At 33.6% G+C, this 13,113-nt stretch overlaps 1 protein-coding gene across 3 annotated transcripts in view; it reads right to left on the minus strand.

Moving 5' to 3' along the window:
- cac (cacophony) overlaps positions 1-13,113 on the minus strand; it is a 360,232-nt gene that overhangs the window by 182,669 nt on the left and 164,450 nt on the right. The window lies entirely within an intron of this gene.

Raw genomic sequence — 13,113 nt, forward strand, 5'->3', positions numbered from 1 at the left:
TGATTGTCATACTTGAAGAAAATTCACTGTTTCAAATCTTAAGTTCCAGTTTTTTATTTTGATACCACAAAATATTGCTTTAAAAAAATATTTTATATGATAATTACTCGCATATATAAACGTGATATATTCTAACATGCTTTTTCTTCTTCCATGGGGATTGCATTAGACAGGCTGCATTTTCTGTAAATCTTTATACAGTATGGGAAAATGCTAGACCAAGTCCTTAATTACACTATGATTAGCTATACATGCAGGCCATTCAGAATTCTAGATGCTTTTCTTGATACATCTGGTCTTTCTCCTCTTCAATTACACAGATATATGTTTATGGAAAAAGTCTAAAGATTTTTTAGAGTAAACTGGTTTTGGTGTCACGGGTACAAACTTTTATCTAAGCTTTACAACCACCAATCATTCCAGCTGTAAATACATTCAACCATTAGCTAGGAGTAACAAAAAACCAACCCTAACTGTAAACCTTTGTTAAGAATTGGAAAATGCCCATATTTTAGTGCCACCTCTTTTCGAGGAGGAAAAGGTTCATAGTGAATACGGTGTACTTAAAGGCATAGATTTCTTGCTAACACATAAAAAAAAAGTTCTCAATTCAAACTGCTGAACTAAATGTTAGATCTGGGAAGCTTCATCTTCATAACGTGCTAAATTGTTTATTTACTATTCAGGGTTGCCTGTTGTTATAACCCATTGTATACAAAGCTGAGAAAAAAATGTGCCGTTAGCGATTTCATGGTTCTCTAGGATAAGCCCAGGATATGTGGTCGTCTCTTTATTCCGTGAATAATAGTCAGAATTCTTTGCTTAATTGGCATGAATCCTCTCCTTCCCTGGTTCATATAGTTTGTACACTGCACATTATCTGAGAGAAATAGGCTTAATATCATTAAAGGCTATCTTTTGTAATCAGCTCCTCTTTTCTGTAATTTACAGTACTGTACAAGGAAAAGAATGTGTTGAATTAAGAAGTGAGAGGAATCATGATAATGTTTACGAGCAATACCATAAATCAAGCTTTTCTTATGCAGTTTTCATTCAGTTTTTTTTTATTCTTTTAATAATTTCTTTTGTTTCAAACACACAAATGTGGTCATAATTTTTTAGAACCTATTACTTTTGATACTATCCCATCAAAAGTCTCTCTGGTTAAGGTAGGTTCCCATTAGAGCAAATTGTTGGAGAAAAAATTCCCAAGCTCCTTCTGACTGATAGATGTAAATGCAAAAGTAAGCAAAGTTGAAAATTGATTGGTGATCAAACTAGCTTTTAGCCTGATACAGATGAGTAGTAGTAGCTAAGGCACTTCCTTTTCTTTGATCCAAGATGAACTAAAATGTTGTGGCTACTTCCTTCTTTAAGTTACGTAAAAATCTCCAATAATTCTGTTTATCTGAATTTAAACATACTGGATATCATTGGTGCATATTATTTCTTATGAATTATACTGTTTTCCTTACTACCTCCTCTTAGAAGGCTTGTGTTTCAAGATCTATATTTTCAAGAAATATAAACAAAAGCTTGCACCTAGATACAATACTGTACATCAAAATATGAACTCGCGTTGACGTCATGAAAACAGTCTCGTCCTACTAACAAAAGATGAAACCGATGCTTTCTATGTTTATTTCAGGAATAACAGTACTTTATTAACAAAACTGAAACCAATACCTACTGTAATAACAAATATTGTTTGCTTGTAATTCCTATGTATCAAAAGATTTTGCTTATGTAGGTCAATGATATTTACAACATTTATGAACACGCCTGGACCATAATTGTGCACCTTTTTCATGTAAATATTTACAGATACTTTTCTGCTTGTAGTTAGTGGTTTTCTGTCAGATTTTTGTGTGATTACACTAGCTTGTACCAATCACTGCTTCTTTACAAATCCCGACAAGCAAATTTGTAGCCTCAGTGAGAGAAGATTCCCAACACCACAACCCCAAACGAAATCACCGCTGCCTTCTTTCCCAACACACAGGTTCTTTAGGCCAAAATCAATCTTCAGGTGAAAGAAAAAAATGCCCTTGTCACAAAAAACTGACAGCCACATAAGAAACTCTGAAGGCACAACTACTGTCATCCTTCAGTAACACCCAGCCCTGAGCCAAAATATTTCTGGACAATGTAGGAATGGCCATTGGAGATCAATAGCTTCATACGTCTAGAAGCAACTCCAGTGATTAGTAAAATTTCCTGTTACTTACAGCAAACAAGAAATAATGTTAGACTTGGTGCATAAAGTCTTCATCACAAAGATACCATGTAAAACAGTCTCGTCAATTACCGAGGAATCCATCATGTCTCTCGGAGATTTCCTAAAGCTGATAGGTGTGGTTAACCTGGCTCAGACATCGGTAGAACTCACTCAACCACCCAAAGTAGTATTCGGCACACAATCCTAACAACAAAGTATAAAACAAAATAGTTGGCAAGCTAGATTCCCCGCTGCTCTCATACACTGCTTGAGAAACTACAAGCATTTCACCAAAGTTACCACGTCAGAGAATCCTGCCCGACATACCAAAAGGGCCATTGTTTATTTCCATGGAGATTCTGGAGTGAGGTTCCAAAATTCAATCAAGGCTGTAGTCTATCAAAAAACATGCAGCACAGGCCAACAAACTAACCATCAGCGATAGACAGACTGATTGCCTCATATGAAGAAAATAGTCTGCCTTTCACCGTCTTTCTTTTAGGGTACGGAAAAATAACTCTACGGGTTTCTCCATCAGGGATGGGATATCTGACACCCAATTCCTCTCTGATACAAGTGCATACAAATTCTTTATACCAGCCACAACTAATAAACTATTAAAAGCAATCCCCAACATCCTCCATTTGTCTACCGCAGAGGGCCCCACTAAAGATTTATGGAATCACGAAAATGAAAGTAGCATTCGACTGCCAACCAGCAAGTTGGACATTCATCACTGCAGATATCACAATTGCAATATTTGGTGAAGATTTCCTGAAGGCACATGATATGCTGATAGAACTATCCAAAGAGTAACTTATTCAGACACTTCTATAGGCCCAATCACTCCAAGAGCAGCAACAACCTCTAAGCAGGGCCCAGAAATCTATCGCTTCCATCAGAAATTTCCCAAATATTTACAAATGACCTCATACTCTCTACATAACATACCATCAAACATCATATTACCACAGAGGAACCCCGTAGTGCATTCACATTTCAAACGGCTGACTCCGGACAAACTAGCCCACACAAAGAAGTTATTCCGGGAAATGAGATAAGCAGGAATCTGCCAGACAGCCTTCAGCCTGTGGGCATCTCTCTTCCACCTGGTGCCTAAAGGAGGCAGCACATGAAGGCAATGTCCAAACAACACCAGACAGGTAACCCACACCTAACATTGCTGACATAACTAAACAGCTTAAATGGGCAAGAACATTCTTAAAAATCGATCTTCTGAATAAGTATTATTAAATTATGGGTAGCAAAAGAGGCTGTAGAAACGACAGCAATCATCACCTAGTTCAAGACCTACACTTTTGATTATAGCAGTTTCAGCATTTAAAATACAGGTGCCACATTTCAACAACTAATGGGCAACAGTCTCAGAGAATTACCATTTTATGTCATTTACATTACCAATATACTCCTCTCCAGCTCTACTATAAGCAGCACAGTAAGGACATAACACACGTCCCCGAGAGGCTCAAAGAAAAAGGGTTAATAGCACAACAAGAATAGTATGAATAGGCAAAAATTATGGTAGAATTTCTTGGTCATCAAATAAGGCCCACATGTCTTAAACCTGTCGCCAGACCATACCAGTCATCGTGTAAGTTCATCATAGAGTTTATTGTGACAGTAATATTGTTAATTCTATAAGGTGCAATATAATAGTATATTTTAGAAGTTTTATTTCTATGACCAAATTGTAGAATGATTTTCCTAATCATGGGATTGAATCATTGGAATTTCAGATTTTTACATATTTTTTTATTTGTGGAGCAAGCTAACTTGAGTCTCACTTCTTGAAATGTTTATATCATTAATCTTGCTTTAATTTCTGTAGCATTCGTTTTGCTTGATCATTCATGTTTTATAGATTACTTTTCACTTCTTCACTACTTTTCCCAAGCTAAGTTACTGTCTTTATTCCTGCTGTTGACTTGTAAAATTGACAATTTCCTACTATGGATAAGTTGTGTAGAAAGGTGGGACTAAAAAATAAATAAAACTTTTAAACCCTTAGCTATATAGACACCAAGCTGATAAAATTTTCAAACAGCTGCATATCAATTTCCTGCACATAAATACACTGCAGGCAGCTTACAAGGGATAAACTAATGAAAGTGTAAAAACTAAAAGCCTCCAAGGCAAAACTTTAAACCACATCCAAATTAAACAAAACTATGGAGCTTTAGGAAAAATCCACAATCAACAAGTCTTAAAACAGTACATCTCAATATGTAATAATTAATCAGAAATTCAGCCATGACAGTATATATATACATATATACTCACACATATAGAGTGATACCCTGCACTATGTCATTAACTAGAGATAAGATGTATGTCTTGATAAATAATTGGACACAGCTTTCAAGAATTGTTCATCTGCTGATATAGGTGGAAAATTCACATTAACCTCAATCATATAATTTCTAAATAAATTTCAATTGATCCTGTTCATATCAGAGCATGATTTAACACTTAATGATTGTTTGTTAGCAAGAATTTTTATTTTTAACAACATACTGTATTAACAAACTAATACAGTAGGACCAGGAATTTATCATCTCTGCAATAGCAATATTTTAAAGCCATGCACATACCAGATAGCAGAGGCAGTAATAACTGGGGAACTATAATTGTTACCAATGTTGTGTGCAAAGGTTCGCATTGAATATTCTACCTAATCTGGCTCGCTGAATAATATAAATGTTCGCACCTTCTTGGGATTCTCTTCATATAAAAGTATTCCTTTTATCATCGTTTGGTTGTTCCATGAGGTTTGGTTTGACAATTTGGATAAAGAAAATGTTCCTGAGATCTGCTTAAGAATCAGAGAGAGCAGCCGACCAATTGGTTATGAGAATTCAAACATTATGGAGGGGGGGAGATATGAGTTACTATGGTTTTAGCCATGAGGAGTCGTGGCATTCTCTTGTGATTTGAAAATGCCATTGATTTCCTGAAGATAGGAATGATAAAACCTAATGCTTCAAACACTGGTATAGCAGAGTCAATGATCACTGTGCTCCCTTGGTTATCTAATGAGATGTTGGTGAGAAGCCACTAACTTGGCAGGTGAAATTTCTTTACATACTTCAACCCTCTTCCTGCTGGTTATCCTCTATCCACATCATCATTTGCTGTACATATTCACTCTCTTTGTCTTGCCAAGGAGAGACTCCTAATCCTTTGCCTCATCTATCAATTTTATGGCAAACCTCTCTATGTCAGTCTCCCTTTACAGGACCTTGCTCTCCAACTTTTCACAATATTTGACTCAATTCCAAAAGTTCTATACAGATCTCATTACCACAGGATCTGATAGCTCTAGATGCCAATGATGAACTTAGACATTCTAGGGGGAAGTTAGAGGTGAGGAAGGAATTGCTGGTGATTTTGTTAGGATTAGAACGAGTTTAGGAACATATTGAAGATTTAATATCTCTATGAAAAGTTCTGCATTAATTTCTTATGCAAATTAATTTTTCCTTTGCTATTCATGATAAATCCATATAGCTTTCAACTATATTTAGTGCAAAAGATGGTTGGTTTATACATGGTTATATGGTGGAGTATAATCACTTGAGATACACTAGAAGCCCCATTTTTTCCCCAAAGATACAACTGGTTACAATGGAACACGTCCAACTTGAATATACAGAAACTGTTGTTCATTAAGCTTCAAAGAGAAAAATAGTTATAATCAAAATATAAATAGAAGTATTTGGGGGGGGGGGAACAGTCTTGAAGTTATGTATAGCTTTGGTAGTAACCCAATAAAATGTTAACTAAATATACATATAGTCATAACTTGCATGCTCAATATTCACTATGGCTTAATATATATATATATATATATATATATATATATATATATATATATATATATATATATATATATATATATATATATATATATATATATATATATATATATATATATAAGCAAAATAATAAAAACTTATACATGTGATAAAGCAAAGGTGTTTGAACATGAAGAAGTACTATAAAAATCACAAATAAAATGAGACAAACTAAAAAACTTAGCAAAATCAAAATGATTTGATAAATAGTAAAGTACTGTATAGCAAAATGCAAATAACAAAAGCATTCTTACAGGTATGATTATTTGACAATCCACATGAATAACATAATGGTAATTACATAAAAATTAAAAACATAGGGCATGCAATTTGAAATTCAAGCATATACTTAAAAAATGAAGCGCTGAGTGATCTTAACAGAAATAGAAGAAGAGAAGACCTAAGTATGTAAATTCTAAAGAAGGAGCATTAAAAAGCAATATATTAAAAAAGCAGAATAGAAAAAATGGAAAACATTACCTCTGGATGTACAGACAGTCATCAACAAATTAATAAAAGAAATAAAAACCCCAAAAAGAGAAATATAAATGGGTAAACTTCATAGATTTGAATAACATCTTAACGATAATTTATCCAATAAGCATTAAAGAGTTATAGCACAAATACATTTCATCTGTACTTTGGTTCAGTACTAAACTCCAGTCTCTGTGGAAGTTGAAAGTTGTCCAAAATCCTTATATCTTTAAAGACAAAGTTTTTTTATGGGTACTGTACCGTTAACGGGTTTATAGACTTTGTATTTAAAAGCTTGAATCTAGATTAAGGCAGCAAAAGTTTTTCCTACAATTAAAAAATGTATTCTATGAATACACAGCTCTTATAAAGTAAAATTTTCATAATAAAGTTGCATGGCATAAAGACTAGATATCTAAAAGAGAATGTTCTTTCAAGCATGACTGGTGATTAATAAATAAATACACACACACAGACACACATACACACATATATACAGTGTATATATATATATATATATATATATATATATATACTGTATAATTGTATATATATCATAGACTCTGCAGTGTAATTGGCAGTACTCTTGCCTCCCATGTGAATGAACAAGGTTCAATTCCCATATAATGATGGACAGTTGTATACTGAAAGTAAAAACTTAATATGCCACGAGTGACCTATACTTCAGAAAATGTAACCAGTAGTTGAAAAAATGCAGAAGGCAGAACCTAAATAGGTACAGTATGAGCTCACAAAACCAAAAAGCTCAGAAACTAAAAACAAATTTTCCCACTAAAAATAAAAACACTCGATGCATTCCACATGTAAATAAATACACATGGCTGGGGGAAGGAGGAGGAGGAGGAAGGGTTACTCCTTGTAGGAAGAATCTCCATACATGAGAAATTAATAGGGAGTTCTCTTTATTGAATGACAATGAATATCACTGAATCACTTATGTTTTCTGGACACTTGGTCGTCTATATTTACTCATACAATGTTTTAACAAGGAATCTATTTAGAAACTCTGTTTTACCTTTTCAGTAAAATGGCATGGATATGAGACATTGACCTGTTGGTAAATTATTTTCCCTGTCACCCTCTCACCAAAGCCTTATCTAGGTTATATGTTTCTACAAAATTTTGCAAGATTTTCCCGATTCTTAACATTTTGAGGGTAGAAGGTTGGCCAAAGCATTAGCCACCCGAGGAGATACTACTGCTAGAGAGTCACTGGGTCTTTTGACTGGCTAGACAGTACTACATTGGATCCTTCTCTCTGGTTATGGCTAATTTTCCCTTTGCCTACACATGCAACAAATAGTCTGGCCTATTCTTTACATATTCTCCTCTATCCTCATACACCTGACGACACTGAGATTACCAAACAGTTCTTCTCCGTTCAGGGGATTAACTACTGCACAGTAATTGTTCAGTGGCTACTTTCCTCTTGGTAAGGGTAGAAAAGACTCTTTAGCTATGGTAAGGGGCTCTTCTTGGAGAAGGACACCCCAAAATCAAACCAATGTTCTCTAGTCTTGGGCAGTGCCATAGCCTCTGTATCATGGTCTTTCACTGTCTTGGGGTAGTTCTCTTGTTTAATTTAAAGGTACATTCTGGCCCAAAATTCTATGTTATTTCTCTTTCTCTTGTTTTTGAAGTTTTATTAGTTTATATATGAAAGAATTATTCTAATGTTGTTATTGTTCTCAAAATATCTGATTTTCATTGTTAATTACTTCATTTGTAGTTTATTTATTTCCTTTCCTCACTGGGTATTTTTCCTGTTGGAGCCCTTGACCTTATAGCATCTTGCTTTTCAACTAGGGTTGTAGCTTGGCAAGTAATAATAATAATAATCTCTCTAATTTTGTTTGAAACTTGAGGTTTGTCCTTCTGTTCTTCCTCCTACTCAGTAGAAATATCTCCATTCTCTTGACGCGGCACCTTATGCAGTAGTAGGTTGGCCAGAGCACCAGCCACCCGTTAAGATACTACCGCTAGAGAGTTATGGGGTCCTTTGAATGGCCAGACAGTACTACATTGGATTCTTGTCTCTGGTTACGGCTCATTTTCCCTATGACTACACATACGCCGAATAGTCTAGCCTATTCTTTACATATTCTTCTCTGTCCTCATACCCCTGACAACACTGAGATTACCAAACAGTTCTTCTCTCAAGGGGTTAACTACTGTACTATAATTGTTCTGTGGCTACTTTCCTCTTGGTAAGGGTAGAAGAGACTCTTTAGCTATGGTAAGCAGCTCTTCTAGGAGAAGGACACTCCAAAATCAAACCCTTGTTCTCTAGTCTTGGGTAGTGCCATAGCCTCTGTACTATGGTCTTTCACTGTTTTGGGGTAAAGTTCTCTTGCTTGTGGGTACACTTGGGCACACTATTCTATTTATTTATCTTCTTATTTTGTGAAAAATTTCATAGTTTGTATATGAAATATTTATTTTGATGTTTTTACTGTTCTTAAAATACTTTATTTTATTAATTACTCTTATTTCCCAGGCTAGTTTCCCTGTTGAAGCCCCTGGGCTTATAGCATCCTCCTTTTCCAATTAGGGTTGTAGCTTGGCAAGTAATGATGATGATGATAATAATAATAATAATAATAATAATAATACAATTGCTTTTTTATATATAGTGTTTTAGGTACAGTAATCGTATCATCAATACAGAAAAAACAGAAACCTTTCAAAATTAAGTCTATGTTGCTTTTGAATCATCAATTTCAGCACTGGTTTCACATTGTCAAATGTTTTTATATCTTCTTCATTGTTCAGAATTGTAACTGTACCAATCGCGGATGTTGTAGTACAAATGTACAATTTTTGCAGGTTGGCCAAACACACATAACTTGTTCATGGTTCATGATAATTTTTTATCCCTTTCCCAGAAATCTTTTCCTTCTTTTTATCTTCTTTCTTAAATAACTTTAAGGCCATTGTCATAATACCGTGTTAACTTTACAATGTTGCACAAAATGTCTTTATAATGAATCATAGCGATCACAACTCGACAAAGAACACAGTCATAACTGTTCGAGCATGAAATGATTCTTCTACTAGTGTTGCTCCGAAAGTGTCAGATCTAGGCTCTGAGCAAGGGGGGGGGGGGGGAGGGAGGTTGCGATCTATTGAGAAACAAATTAGGGTAAAATGCCTGTGAACGCTGCATGGGTGGTGGCATACGAACACTGCGATACTGCTTTCTGCCTATCACAAGCTAGTCTCATTAGTACTTGTCCAAGAAAAATGTGCATATGTAGGAAAATCTTTACTTGCACACCGATACGATGCTCATATACCGATTTTAATTCTTATACTTGTATACTGATCGGCTCGTATTCAATCGCTTGTATACTGATCTGATTGTATTAAATCACTTATAAACTGAGTTACTACAGTAAATAAATACTATGCCTTCCTTGTTCGCATATTTATTTTTATTCAGTTGACCAAATGGTAGCAATTTTCAAAATACATATATAATGTAAATTCACTTATACATAGCCTCTCCCCCAAAAAAACTATAAAATAGCACAATAAAGAAAACAGAAAAATATTTCCAGAGACAAGGATTACTGTATTATCCATTCCCCACCTGAAGACTTCTGGTTTTAAAGTTAACGAAAATTAGCTTTTAAATTTCTTACTCAATTAAAAAAATGGTGAGTATAAATGAATATGTCAAATTCTATCCTTGAGAGAGAGAGAGAGAGAGAGGAGAGAGAGAGGAGAGAGAGAGAGAGAGAGAGATACTAATAATGCTATTTAAAAATTGTAATGTATTGTTTTACATAATATCATTATTAAAGACCAGTAGGCCTATATTTCATTGATGTAGTGCATTACACATCTAAAATATAATTACAGTATGTAAGGATATATCTATAAATTCATTAAGTAAGGAAAAAAATATCAATTCAGGATCTTTTATACATTAAATTCCTTATCCATGGGAGAAGCTCAAATATACTATACACAAATAAGGACCAACTTTATACTATATATATATATATATATATAAGCACACACACACACTTACACACAGACAACACACACACACACACACACACATATATATATATATATATATAAATATATATATATATAAATAAATAAATAAATATATATATATATATATATATATAGAAATAAACATATATATATATATATACACATATATATATATAGAAATAAACATATATATATATATATATATACACATATATATATAGAAATAAACATATATATATATATATATATATATGCACACACACACACACCTCACAACTGTTGTCCATTTAGAGGGTATGGAACCAAAAGTGCATAATAGGAGTACTGTTGGGTGTTTGGTATGGAGCAAAGTCATGGACCTAATGAATGCGAGCTAATAGCATTTTTTTCACTTATGATAAAAAATTTTCTCTTTTTAATTCTGGTAAATTAAGCATATGGAACTAAAAAAATATCAACGTATGCTTTGCTTACATATATAATAATGTCTGAAATCTTTAACTTCTAAAATGAGAAAATTAAAAAATATATATTGTCGAATCAAACTTTGTATCTAAAAAAATAGTACCAGAATAATGTTGAAGAGAACCTGTATATTAAAAAAATCAGAAATTTAAAGTAGAACCTATGTTTTCAATGCATGAAGAATCTTGAATAATGTAAATATATAATAAATGCAGTCTAAACTCAAAATCAGTATAATCACATGTCACATATCTTCTATCATTTGTAGGTTTGCATAACACAGTGCTAATGAAAGATGAATTCATTACATTACCAAGAAGTAAACTTTAAAATTTGTTTCTTAAGGAATATGGAATTAGGAAAATTGATCATTGCAAGCACCCGATGTGTCTTGAAATAAAAGCAAACAAAAATATCTTCCTTAGAGACTTGGACCACTGACATCTGAAGCAGTAAACAACCATTTTCTCACTAAAACACAAGCAACATTTTGTGATTGAGAGGTTGATGGTTCAAATCCCAAGAATGAGGTTATTGTTAGCAGTAAGGATAAGAAGGACGTCCCTTGAAAAGGTTTACCAATCTCTAAAACGGAGGACTGCTTAACTAAATGTATTTCATTAATGAGTTTGGAAACACATGAAGATGGGAAAACCAAAACCAAAATGAATGGAAATTAGCAGGATCTATGCTAAGAATTCACAGAGTTACTAGTGAAATATACTAATGTCGCAAGTGATGATATACCTAATACTGTAGAGCTTCATGCCTGTATGATAATCAAGATGAGGTTGAATAGCATACAGAAAATATCATAATAACCTGATGAATTAGATAATGTAATGCAAGAACAGTGGTATGAAGCCATTAGCCCTGATAGATGTGCCAGCTAACACAAATCTGAATAACTGCTGGTATCATATTTACTGTGGTGTAAACTGATATGAAAAAGAAACATGGTCAAATGTACTTATAGATGGCCTAATGAAAACGGTGACACCACTGAAAGTTTGAAAGGGAAAATATCCTTTTTCTTATTAACACAGGAAATCCGAAAGTAATTTAAAAATTATCTACAATTAAAAAAGATGATTCAACCAGAAACACTGAATATGTGTTATCACCCCTCATTAAAAGCAATTTAATGAGGGAAGTTTCCTCTTATTTTGCCTTAGGCAGGTATTAAAAATCATTACAAATACTAACAAAACCTTAATCATCCTACACTTTAAAATCTCGCATTGATTCGCTATATTTCCTTAATAAAGCCTAAACACCACATGGCATTTAAGTATATATGACATCTTCCTATCCTTGCAATATAAGCACAGATACTGTTACACTGAAATTTGTTATAAGGACTCACACAGATACATAGAAGTCTGCCCTTTAGTGGTATTAAAATGTTGTTAATAACTCTTTGTTAAGAGTAAAAAATACATTTACTTAAAGGGGGAGACCAATTTTGACTCGATATGCCTTTGTTACTCGACTAAAAGCACAAACAAAAGCTTTCATTCACATATAAATGCTGTCATCATTAATACAAATGTGATATTAATGCTACAATACCAGTTATGTTCTTTAATTTGTTAAAGAACTTTTATTACATGAAAGGTTTGGAATGGAGGACACAACATTTGTGTTGTATTGCAATCATTCATCTAATGTTTTGCAAGCATATTATACAGACATTCAACGTATCCTAATAATATTATTTTCTGACAAAACATTAACACCAGAAGCCAAGACAATAGTAATTTAATAAGAGCATTAGGCACTTTCCCCTTCAAATCCATTATTTTCAGTTTCAAGAGGAACAGCTTCAGAAACATCAAAATGCGACGGGGATGAAAGAAAACATGAATCACAACAAATAAGAAAAGTATACATTAAGAGAAAGCATTATCAGAAGCAGAGCTAGAGCAGAAGTACTCTTAGCTATGAAGTTCCACAAATGCAAAAGTATAAAAACCGTTATAATAAAATCCTCAACACGTGCTCATGCTTATGTGTACATACATGCTCACTGTCATGCACACATACAGACAT

Source organism: Palaemon carinicauda, chromosome 24 (assembly GCF_036898095.1).
Source record: "Palaemon carinicauda isolate YSFRI2023 chromosome 24, ASM3689809v2, whole genome shotgun sequence".
NCBI classification, from domain to species: domain Eukaryota; kingdom Metazoa; phylum Arthropoda; class Malacostraca; order Decapoda; family Palaemonidae; genus Palaemon; species Palaemon carinicauda.